The sequence below is a fragment of the Olea europaea genome, chromosome 13, assembly GCF_002742605.1.
Source record: "Olea europaea var. sylvestris chromosome 13, O_europaea_v1, whole genome shotgun sequence".
NCBI classification, from domain to species: Eukaryota; Viridiplantae; Streptophyta; class Magnoliopsida; order Lamiales; family Oleaceae; genus Olea; species Olea europaea.
This window is the reverse complement of record NC_036249.1, coordinates 17,350,178-17,359,377: the sequence shown is the minus strand read 5'-3', so window position 1 is coordinate 17,359,377 and position 9,200 is coordinate 17,350,178. Positions and strand designations below refer to the sequence as shown.

General features: G+C 31.0%; 1 long non-coding RNA gene across 1 annotated transcript; it reads right to left on the bottom strand.

Annotated features, from left to right (window-relative positions):
• Window positions 1-6,225: 6,225 nt before the first annotated feature.
• On the bottom strand, window positions 6,226-7,186 carry LOC111407751. The gene is made up of 2 exons (XR_002705174.1): window positions 6,970-7,186; window positions 6,226-6,671 (listed from the first exon to the last, which is right to left on the bottom strand). It is a non-coding gene; the product is annotated as an uncharacterized LOC111407751 (long non-coding RNA).
• Between the last annotated feature and the right edge of the window lie 2,014 nt (window positions 7,187-9,200).

The window sequence follows — 9,200 nt, the reverse complement described above, 5'->3', positions numbered from 1 at the left end:
ATACTTTATTTAACGTGTGCTCCTAATAATTTATTGCCATAAAGATTACTGGCCAAATTGACAATATTGAGTTTCCTAAGAGTTTCAAAAATTTACCAAGGAAATGTATTATTTTCATTTCAATTTCTTTGTTAATTTGAAATTTGAATGAGATAATGCCACTTCTTTTGTCAAATCTTTTAGTATTACATAATGTCTTAAACTATATAGTAATGAATGTTGTAGAATTTTGCTAATTATTAAACTTTACAATACTTCACACCATTATTCATATAACAATATTGAATTCTATTGTTTATACATGTTCATGGGTCTTGCCAAAGTTCGCACGAATTATGCTACCCTAAAATATGGTCGTGCCAATCTCACAATCAGTATGCACCAGATCACTCGCGCATTTTAATTTGGGGACAGTGGGACAGTTGCACGACCCGTGCACCTCATACCTCTAACGCCCATAAAAAAAATCATCCAAATGACCTTATCGGCCCTATCCTTAACATGGCTACTGCCATCTCGATATGTGAAAAATAAGGACATTTAGTGAAGAGATGTCCTTCACTTTGCACTAGGTAAACATAGTGACATTTAAAATCTCTCTATATTTTATGTTTATTGGCTACGATGATGTTATGATTGGTGATAGTACAAACCTTTCTATCCTTCTTACTAGTTGTGCTCTTCTTTGTTTACCCAATCATAATCTTAAACTGACTAATGTCATGTGTTCCTACTGATAAGTAATTTTTACAATTATTTACATCGTTTAAGTGAATATTTGAGAAATTAATATAAATTAAATTTGACCAAAGGTGTACGTTCATGAGTCCATGCTATAGTTTCAATCTATTTTTGCCAAATCAAAATTGAAGACTCAAATGTTTTTATTGTTTTCTTGGAATATTGTTTGTCTAGGGAAAAAGTCGATGTTGGAGGCTTTTTGGAGAAAATGAACAAAAAAATGATGAAAAGGAAACAGTGTTTCCTAAATTAAGTTGGATTCTTCACGGAATTTAATTGGCAAATGGTTTTAACTTATTTAGGAGGCCAAATTCAGAATTTCTACATCTTACAACATGAAGAAGATAGCTAAAAAGAGATATAGCCTAATTAACATCAATTGTTGAATATTTGTGGCTCGGAATTGAAGACTCAAAGCAAGAAAAGTTCTGGGAAATTGTTAAGGCTCAGTTGAAGGAATTCAAAGGAGATGAAATTGATCTCTATCATCTCTTTTTAATTATAATTTCTAGGTGACTAATATTAAATTATTTTCATATGCTTTTTTGTAATTAATATGTGTTTAGTTATTCTTTAGTATAAGTCTAAATCATCGTGGGAACAATACTCAAACTCATTTTATAATATTACTTGTCAACGATCTCGCATGCATTTGGAATTTTATCAAACAAGTTTTTTGTGCTTTATTGTTGGGGATTAAAAGTGTTAGGTTTAATTTCATTAATTTGTAATTATATTCAAATTTTCTTTTTTATTTGGGTTACTATTATCTTGTTAATACATCCTTTTGCTTAAATTTGACCTTTTCAGGAACTTACATAGTAATATATGCAAGATTTGGAACATCTCGAACTTTAACTAGAATTTGTCAATTAAACTTGAATAGGATTTTTCAATAGCATTCCAATTAGAATTTCTTTTGATGTGCACTTCAATTGGAACTCTACAATTATTTCAACAAGGAATTCGGATCACACCCAAATTCTAAAAATTGATACCTTGACACAAATTCTACTACAACGAACAAAACTTCAAAATTCCTCCACTTGAAAAAACAAATTCTACTGCAGTGAAATAAACTGAATATTTCAACCAGAACCAAAACTCTCCATTCTACAAAAATATCTTTCTATGCACAATGTCCACAAGCGACACCTGAACCCTATTTTTGGATTCCCATAATTCTACCTAGGAATTACTGTTGACCAAACAGAATCGAAGCACACCCTGTAGCAAAAATCACACAAAATACATGATCAAAATGCCCCTTGCTAGAACTATTACCTTCAACGATCCCGAAAATATTACAGGCATTACCGACATCACTGTACCGATGCTCACTGGATCCAACCCTAACAACTGAACACAGTGTATCCACTGAAATTGGTGGTAAAGCGAAATCACCAACGCTTATTTGAGCAATATTCTGAATTGACCCATAGCCCATCACAGCAGATACTGTACCAAATTGAATTTTCACCATGGTACTGAACTTGTCCAGATGTCTCTTAAATGGTTCTGCACTCCCTTGCAATATGTATAACTGTACTCTCTTGCAATATGTATAACCCGAACACTTCTTCGGACTTTCAAGACTTTACCTCTATTAGAGAATTTATACCCTTTTAAATACAGGTACTCAACGAGATGAAATTCCTCTTCAGATTTGGAACATGTCAAACCTGGCTAAGTGTTCTGATTGTCCCATCCTGTTATCTTAATCTGACTGGATCGATTCCAACAACCTGGTAAAACTAGTTGTTTCCTATGACAACTCCACCTTACCTAACCACCTCATATGTCTGAGACAAGTCTCGATTGGAACACATATAGTACGAACATGTTGAATCAAGAATCCATTCATCGCCAGGCTTAGACTCTATGTCAAATACTATGGTCAACATCACGTCACCGCCATCCAAAAAATCCTCAACTACATTGATCTCGTCCGAAGTCAATGATTGCATCCCATGATTTGTAGCTAAATTACCTTTAGCCTACAACTTATCATAATCCTTTCGAACATGTCCTTTCCTCCTGTAGTCGAAGCAATACAAATTGCTGAAGTTCACCTTCGATCTGTCCCTCCGTTAACCACCATGAGATACTAAAGTTTCCTCATCTCTAGATGTAGCTCTAACCAGATGTTTTATCTTCTTCTATGAGTATAAAGCATCGTAAGCGTCTTCAATGGTAAGCATGTCATGACTGTACAAGATCATATTCCAAAATGACAAATAAGAGGCTAGTAGTGAACGCAACAGGATCAAGGCCAGATCTGCCTCATCATACTTGACCTCCAATATCTCTAAATCTACTATGATTTTTTTGAACACAGCAAGGTGGTCCTCTAGTGATCCTCCTTCTATCAAGCTATAGGAATACAGCCTTTGGTTAAGATGCAGTTTGCTCTGAAGACTTTTTATCATGCAAAATTGCTCCAGTTTTAACCACAAAGCCACCGTTGCCTTCTTCCTTCAAGATGTCATACAGAATGTTATTGGAGAGGTAAAGATGAATCTACGATAGAGCTTTCCTATCCTTCTGTTGTCCAATCAGCTGTCATCTTATCAAAATCTAGCAACGCATCGTCTAAATCCATCTACGGCAAAATAGCATCATCTTTACTTGTCACAACGAAAATCTTGTATTATGATCAAATAGCGGAATATTATATTTCAAAGTAGCCATCTCTGAAAAAGTCTCAATCAAATCATGAAAAGCCTACAACTTAGCTCTGATACCACTTCTTGGAGGCGAAACAACTCTAAAACCACCTTGTTAGACCAGAAGGCGACGTAAGAATTGAGATTTAATGGTATAATATGAAATATGTAAGATCACAACCAATAGCAATGTTATATTAATTGACAATATGGAGAAAATACAACTACAACAATAAAGCTTCACAAATCTAGAGAAAGAGTCTAGTATTTAAAGGAAAAAATCCATCCTTAGAAGTAGATTTGTAGATGAAATAAAATGCCAAAAGTTTCATTATTTGATCTCAGCAAGTCCAACACAATTTTCAACTCCTAATAGGCTTCCAAATAGAACTTTAACTAGAATTTCTCCATGGCATTCCAATTAAAATTTCTCTTGATGTACACTTCAATTAGAACTCTACAATTTATTTCAATAAGGAATTCGATCACACCAAATTCCAACAAGGAAGCAATGACAACAAATCATGTTTAGGTTGCTTAACAAGCTGGAGCTATAGTTGATGAGGAAGATTTGATAATTGCAGAGTTTATGGCCCTTATTGGTGGTAAAAAGTTAGTCGAACATCACTTGTCCTTTATATGGGCATATGCTAATTTCCAACTCCAATCGGAAGTGACCAATCTCTTTCAAAATCACAATCATTTGCAATTTTATGGTAAGGAGCATGAAAATCCACACGAGCATGTATCATGTTTTCTGGAATTATTTGAGATATTTGTTTATGAGGAGGTTAGGGAAGAAACCATTCGAATGTATTTATTCCCACATAAACTTAAGGATAATGAAAGGAAATGGCAATATTCGTTATCTGTTGGTAGCATTACTTCATAGAATGATATTGTTCACAAGTTTAACTACAATTACTTCTCACCATCAAAAGTTGCCAAACTGAAGCATGATATAGCTATATTCAGGCAACTTAACTCCAAGAGCTTTCATGAAATGTGATAGATTCAATGAGCTACTACATAAGTGTCCAATGCATGACATCAACAAAGAACTATAGATCAATTCTTTTTATGCTGGGTTATGTCGACGAAATTATTGTTCGATAAAAAATACTACAAATGCATGTTCTTTAACAAGTAGTAAAATGGATTTTCAATCCAAAAATAGTACTCACAGAGATTTTATTAGTTCAAATTCAAATTAACTTAGTCTTAGTCGAAATAATTAAAATTCATGATTTTTCCCATAAATTAAATACCTAACTTAACTAAAATAAATGCAAGTTTTGTAAAAATATAATGATGAAAAGCGTACTAGGCCCCGAATTATTTTATATCAATCCCCTTTAACCTTGAACTTTATGACTTTGACAACACACTTCAGTTATGAAGAAAAATATTCCTAATATGTCTAACAATTTTTCTCGAGTAGAATTAAACCTAGTTTCACATGTGGCCCAACTATATTTCTATGACGAATGCTAATATATAAAAATGCATTAATAGATTTGTAAATACTTAAAGATCACGTAAAGCATAGCGGTATATTTTCGTTCTCTATCAGACTCTACGATAATTGAAACTATATCTAACTTATTTTCATTCTTTCGAAAGTAAAACAAACTACTAAGCTCCTACAATTATTGTGCATATAATTATAGAGAAATTAAATCCATTTTAATCATTCAATAATTGAAAACATATTTTAAATGTCAAAAAGAAATAAAATTCAAGAGTTAAATGTTCGTGATATAAGTTTCATTTTTAATCCTAGCACAAAATAATTTAGCCTAACATAATGTTGGAATAAAACAAATAAAGGATAAAAAACATCACTAAAAATTGATGAAACATAATTAAGTTTTTGAAATTGAAGTTCTTATTGTCTGCTGTCTTTTTACGTGTCTATGTGTAACTTTACTTTAGATAAACAAACAAGACTTTTTTGGCATAGATTTTTCAAACAGAATTTAATACAAGTAGACTTTTTATTACTACAAAATCTACAAAGCTTTTTATTATTCTTACTACAATTAATTGCATACCAAGACTTTTTATTAATATTATTAATGGCTAGCCTAATTGGTATCTACTTAGAAAATTTTCAAAAGACTTTTTCTAACTTGTCATTTTCAAAATCTTGCCACCCAAATTCGTATCAGAGCCATTTGCTAGTCTAAAAGATAATTAGTTTATGAAGAGAAATCTTAGGAAGTTTTAAAAGAAAAGATATTTTAGATACAACTTCTTTGATTTGTAATTTTGATAAAAATTTTAAGCATCCTTTACATACTATAACGAAACTTACTTTTTACAGCATGCAATGCATGCCGTAAAAAACTGTTTAGGCGTGTGGCCGAACATCGTATAAAGCAATATCGTAAAAAGTGGTTCGCTTATGGCGTTCAAAGTACACTGTGTAGGAACGCCGTGCATCACTTTTTACGGCGTGCATCGACACGCCATAAAAATGTATAATTTTTATGGCATGCGCACCACACCGTAAATGAGAGGATATAGACTTATCAAGTTTGTCCAATCAACAAACCCTTTCTTCCTCTCTACTAATTGCTTGTATCCCTTTATTAGATCTGAAGGTTTCCTACTTCCACCCATCTCCTTCACTTGTTTGCATACATCAAACAAATATATGTAGTCCCAACCATATCAATGTATGATACAAATATCTCATGTAAAAAATTAATGACAGGTCTTTATTTCAAGACCTTTGAAACATTCATTTTGTTTTAGTTTTATCATATTTTTTAGTGTTTTCAATCATGTATAAGTCAATCATTTGCATCTCAAAGATAGAAGTTATAGAACCAAGCAAGTAAAATGGTGACATTCAAACACTAAACCTGGACTTCAATATAGACCTTCTAAAGAAAATCCATACTTACAGAACTTGCAAGAACATAATCAAAATAGTACCAGTTGAATAGACCTTCAACCAATTCTTGAACTAAGTTAATTTGCAAGATACCCACAAAAGATTGACATAACAATCAAAATTCTGAGCAAAAAACTAAGAATCAAGGCTAAAACATCACGTCGGCAGTTGCCAATTGAGCAATAGAAACAAATAAGTTTAGAAAATTAAGAAGAGCATTAAAAAGAAAAAAATACATTTGGGTCGCTTGGAATTTCCTCTGGGAGCTGTTGAATCCATAGATCCATTTATTCCAGCAGTTAATAACGGAGTGTTCGAGTTCATAACTTGCCCAAGAAAATAAATACTTTTTCTTTATTTCCCTTGAATTGTGAAACAAAAAATAAGTAATGTAGAGTCAGAAACAAAATGGAAGATAAAAAATCAAGTAGAAATGAATCAATAATAGAAATCACATAAAGTAAAAAATCAAAAAGAACCCATCAAACCCAGTTTAATTTTCGTACTAAAAATGCCAAAAAAACAATAATAATAAATAAATTGAGGAAATAATCGAATTCAATAACTTATCGAAAATCAAATATTAAAAGAACAAAACGAACCCAGATCAATTTTCGAACTAAAAAACAAATAATCAAATTTTAGACGAAATAGACTTACATAGGTACCATTTTCTTCCTCGTTCTATGAATCTTACGGGATTATCATAATCACCACCTAAATGGGCTCACGGGTGATGGCTGACTAAATGGTTGATGGGCGATTGAAGGTTGGTAATTTGGGAGAGAACGGCAGTCGGAGAGAGCAGGAAGAAATTGCAGGAAGAGGAAAGAGGTCGACCGTGTTCCGTAGGAATGAAAAGGAAGGTAAAAGGAAAGAAAAGAAAAGAACAAAAATAGAAGAAAATAGACGGCATTTACGGCGTACATATGCATGTCATGAAAAGTCCAATTTTATTTATTTATTTATTTATTTTCCAAACATGGCATATCGCACAGGTGCGCCGTAAGTAATCATATTTACGGCGTGCAAAAAATGCAAGCCGTAAATACCTTAAGCAATTCATTTTTAACGGCATACGTTTATCGCATGCTGTAAATAGTCTATTTTAACGTCATGCTTCATATGCACGCCGTAAACATATGCCGTAAAAAGTAACTTTTGTTGTAGTGATGCTTGGGAAGATAAACAGTTAAATAGTATTTAGATTTACTAGTAAATCTAGGAGAAATTTTAGAAAGAAACAATTTAAATAAAAGGGTAGAAACTTTATTAGAAAATATAAGTAGAAATAAAAAGACTCTAGAAAATAATTTAGAATATATTAAAAATCAAAATACCGAAATACTAAAAAGAAAATTTAACAATACATGAGAAATGGATACTAGTCCTAACTTAGAAAAATTGGAAAGTAGAATTAAAACATTAGAAAAAAGAAAAGTCAATGGATACTAGACAAGATTTAGATAATATAATATAAATTAGAAAATTTAGATTTAGGTAAGACTAAAGAACCTAGCAAATTTAAGAAAACAAAGTGGATCTATACGTAATGGATAAAGGAAAACAAATTGTAGCCAGTAATAGTAAATTAGTTGGTAATCCTTTACTCAGAACATTAAGTACAAAAATAGAATCAGAAACAAGACTAGAATATTTAATATATATAGAAGAACAGATAGAAATGTTTAGACAAAATAAACTAAAATTAATAAAAGCCTCATATATATATATATATATATATATATATAAAAGGAAATTTATTTAGCAAATATTTAATATATCAGCATTATGGAGAAAGATATGTTTTTTGTACACATGAAGATCAATTTATATCCTTAGATTTAATAGAAAAAGAATCTTATAAATAAATTGTTAATAAAAATCTTCAACAAACTCATTTAGGATTAATAATAGGAGTAAAATGGCTTCATAGAGAAAATTTATTAGCTAAAGTATCAGTAGGTTTACATGATAGCAGATTCTTAGACATGGAACAAGAATTATTAGGAACCATAAAATTAGATATGAATAATAAATGTGAAATAGTATATTTTACACCAAACTATTTAGTCATAACAAAGAATTTCTATCAAGTTATTAAAATAGGAATAAAAAGCAATGGATATCAAATGAAAAGAGATGAGGATAAATTACAAATCTGCATAGGATTCATAGAAAGACTTAGTGAAAATAGTACTACTAATTATAAATTAGAAATTTATCAAATAATTACATTATTAAGACAAAAAGGTATAAATGCTATCATAACAAAGAAATTCTCTTCAGAAACAAATGCAAGATTAGATTGAAACTTAAGAAATTTTTTAGAAAAATCAATATTAGTACCAGAAAATAATATTATGTACAAAAATAGTAATGAAATTTTAAGCATTAGATTTGGAAATTATAATCATCAAGCAGAATAGTCAAGGTATAATGAAGAAGAAAATGAAAAAGAATGTGGATATTTTGAAATAGAAGACTGTGACAGTGAGGACGAGATTAATACTTTAAACGAAGATAGTGAAGAAGATGAAAGCGAGGACGATGAAAAAGAATTTGGATATATAGATATGAAATATTATAGAAATTTTTGAAAAGTTAGAGAAAATAAAAACTAGAATGTTAATAGAAAAATTCAAGTAGACATAGAAACAAAAATGGGAGAAGCTAGCAAAAGAGCTAAAATGGAAACAAATCACGAATTTGGAAAAAGAAAAGAACCCATACATACAGAATATGACATAGGAGGTAAATATTTTTTTCCCCTGCAAGAGACTTTGAATGGACTGATAAAAAATATAAAAGTTTAAGAAAAAGACAAATAGAAGAAGAATACATATCCAATGTCAAAGACAATGAAATTGATTCAGAGCTAGAAGAAGCCT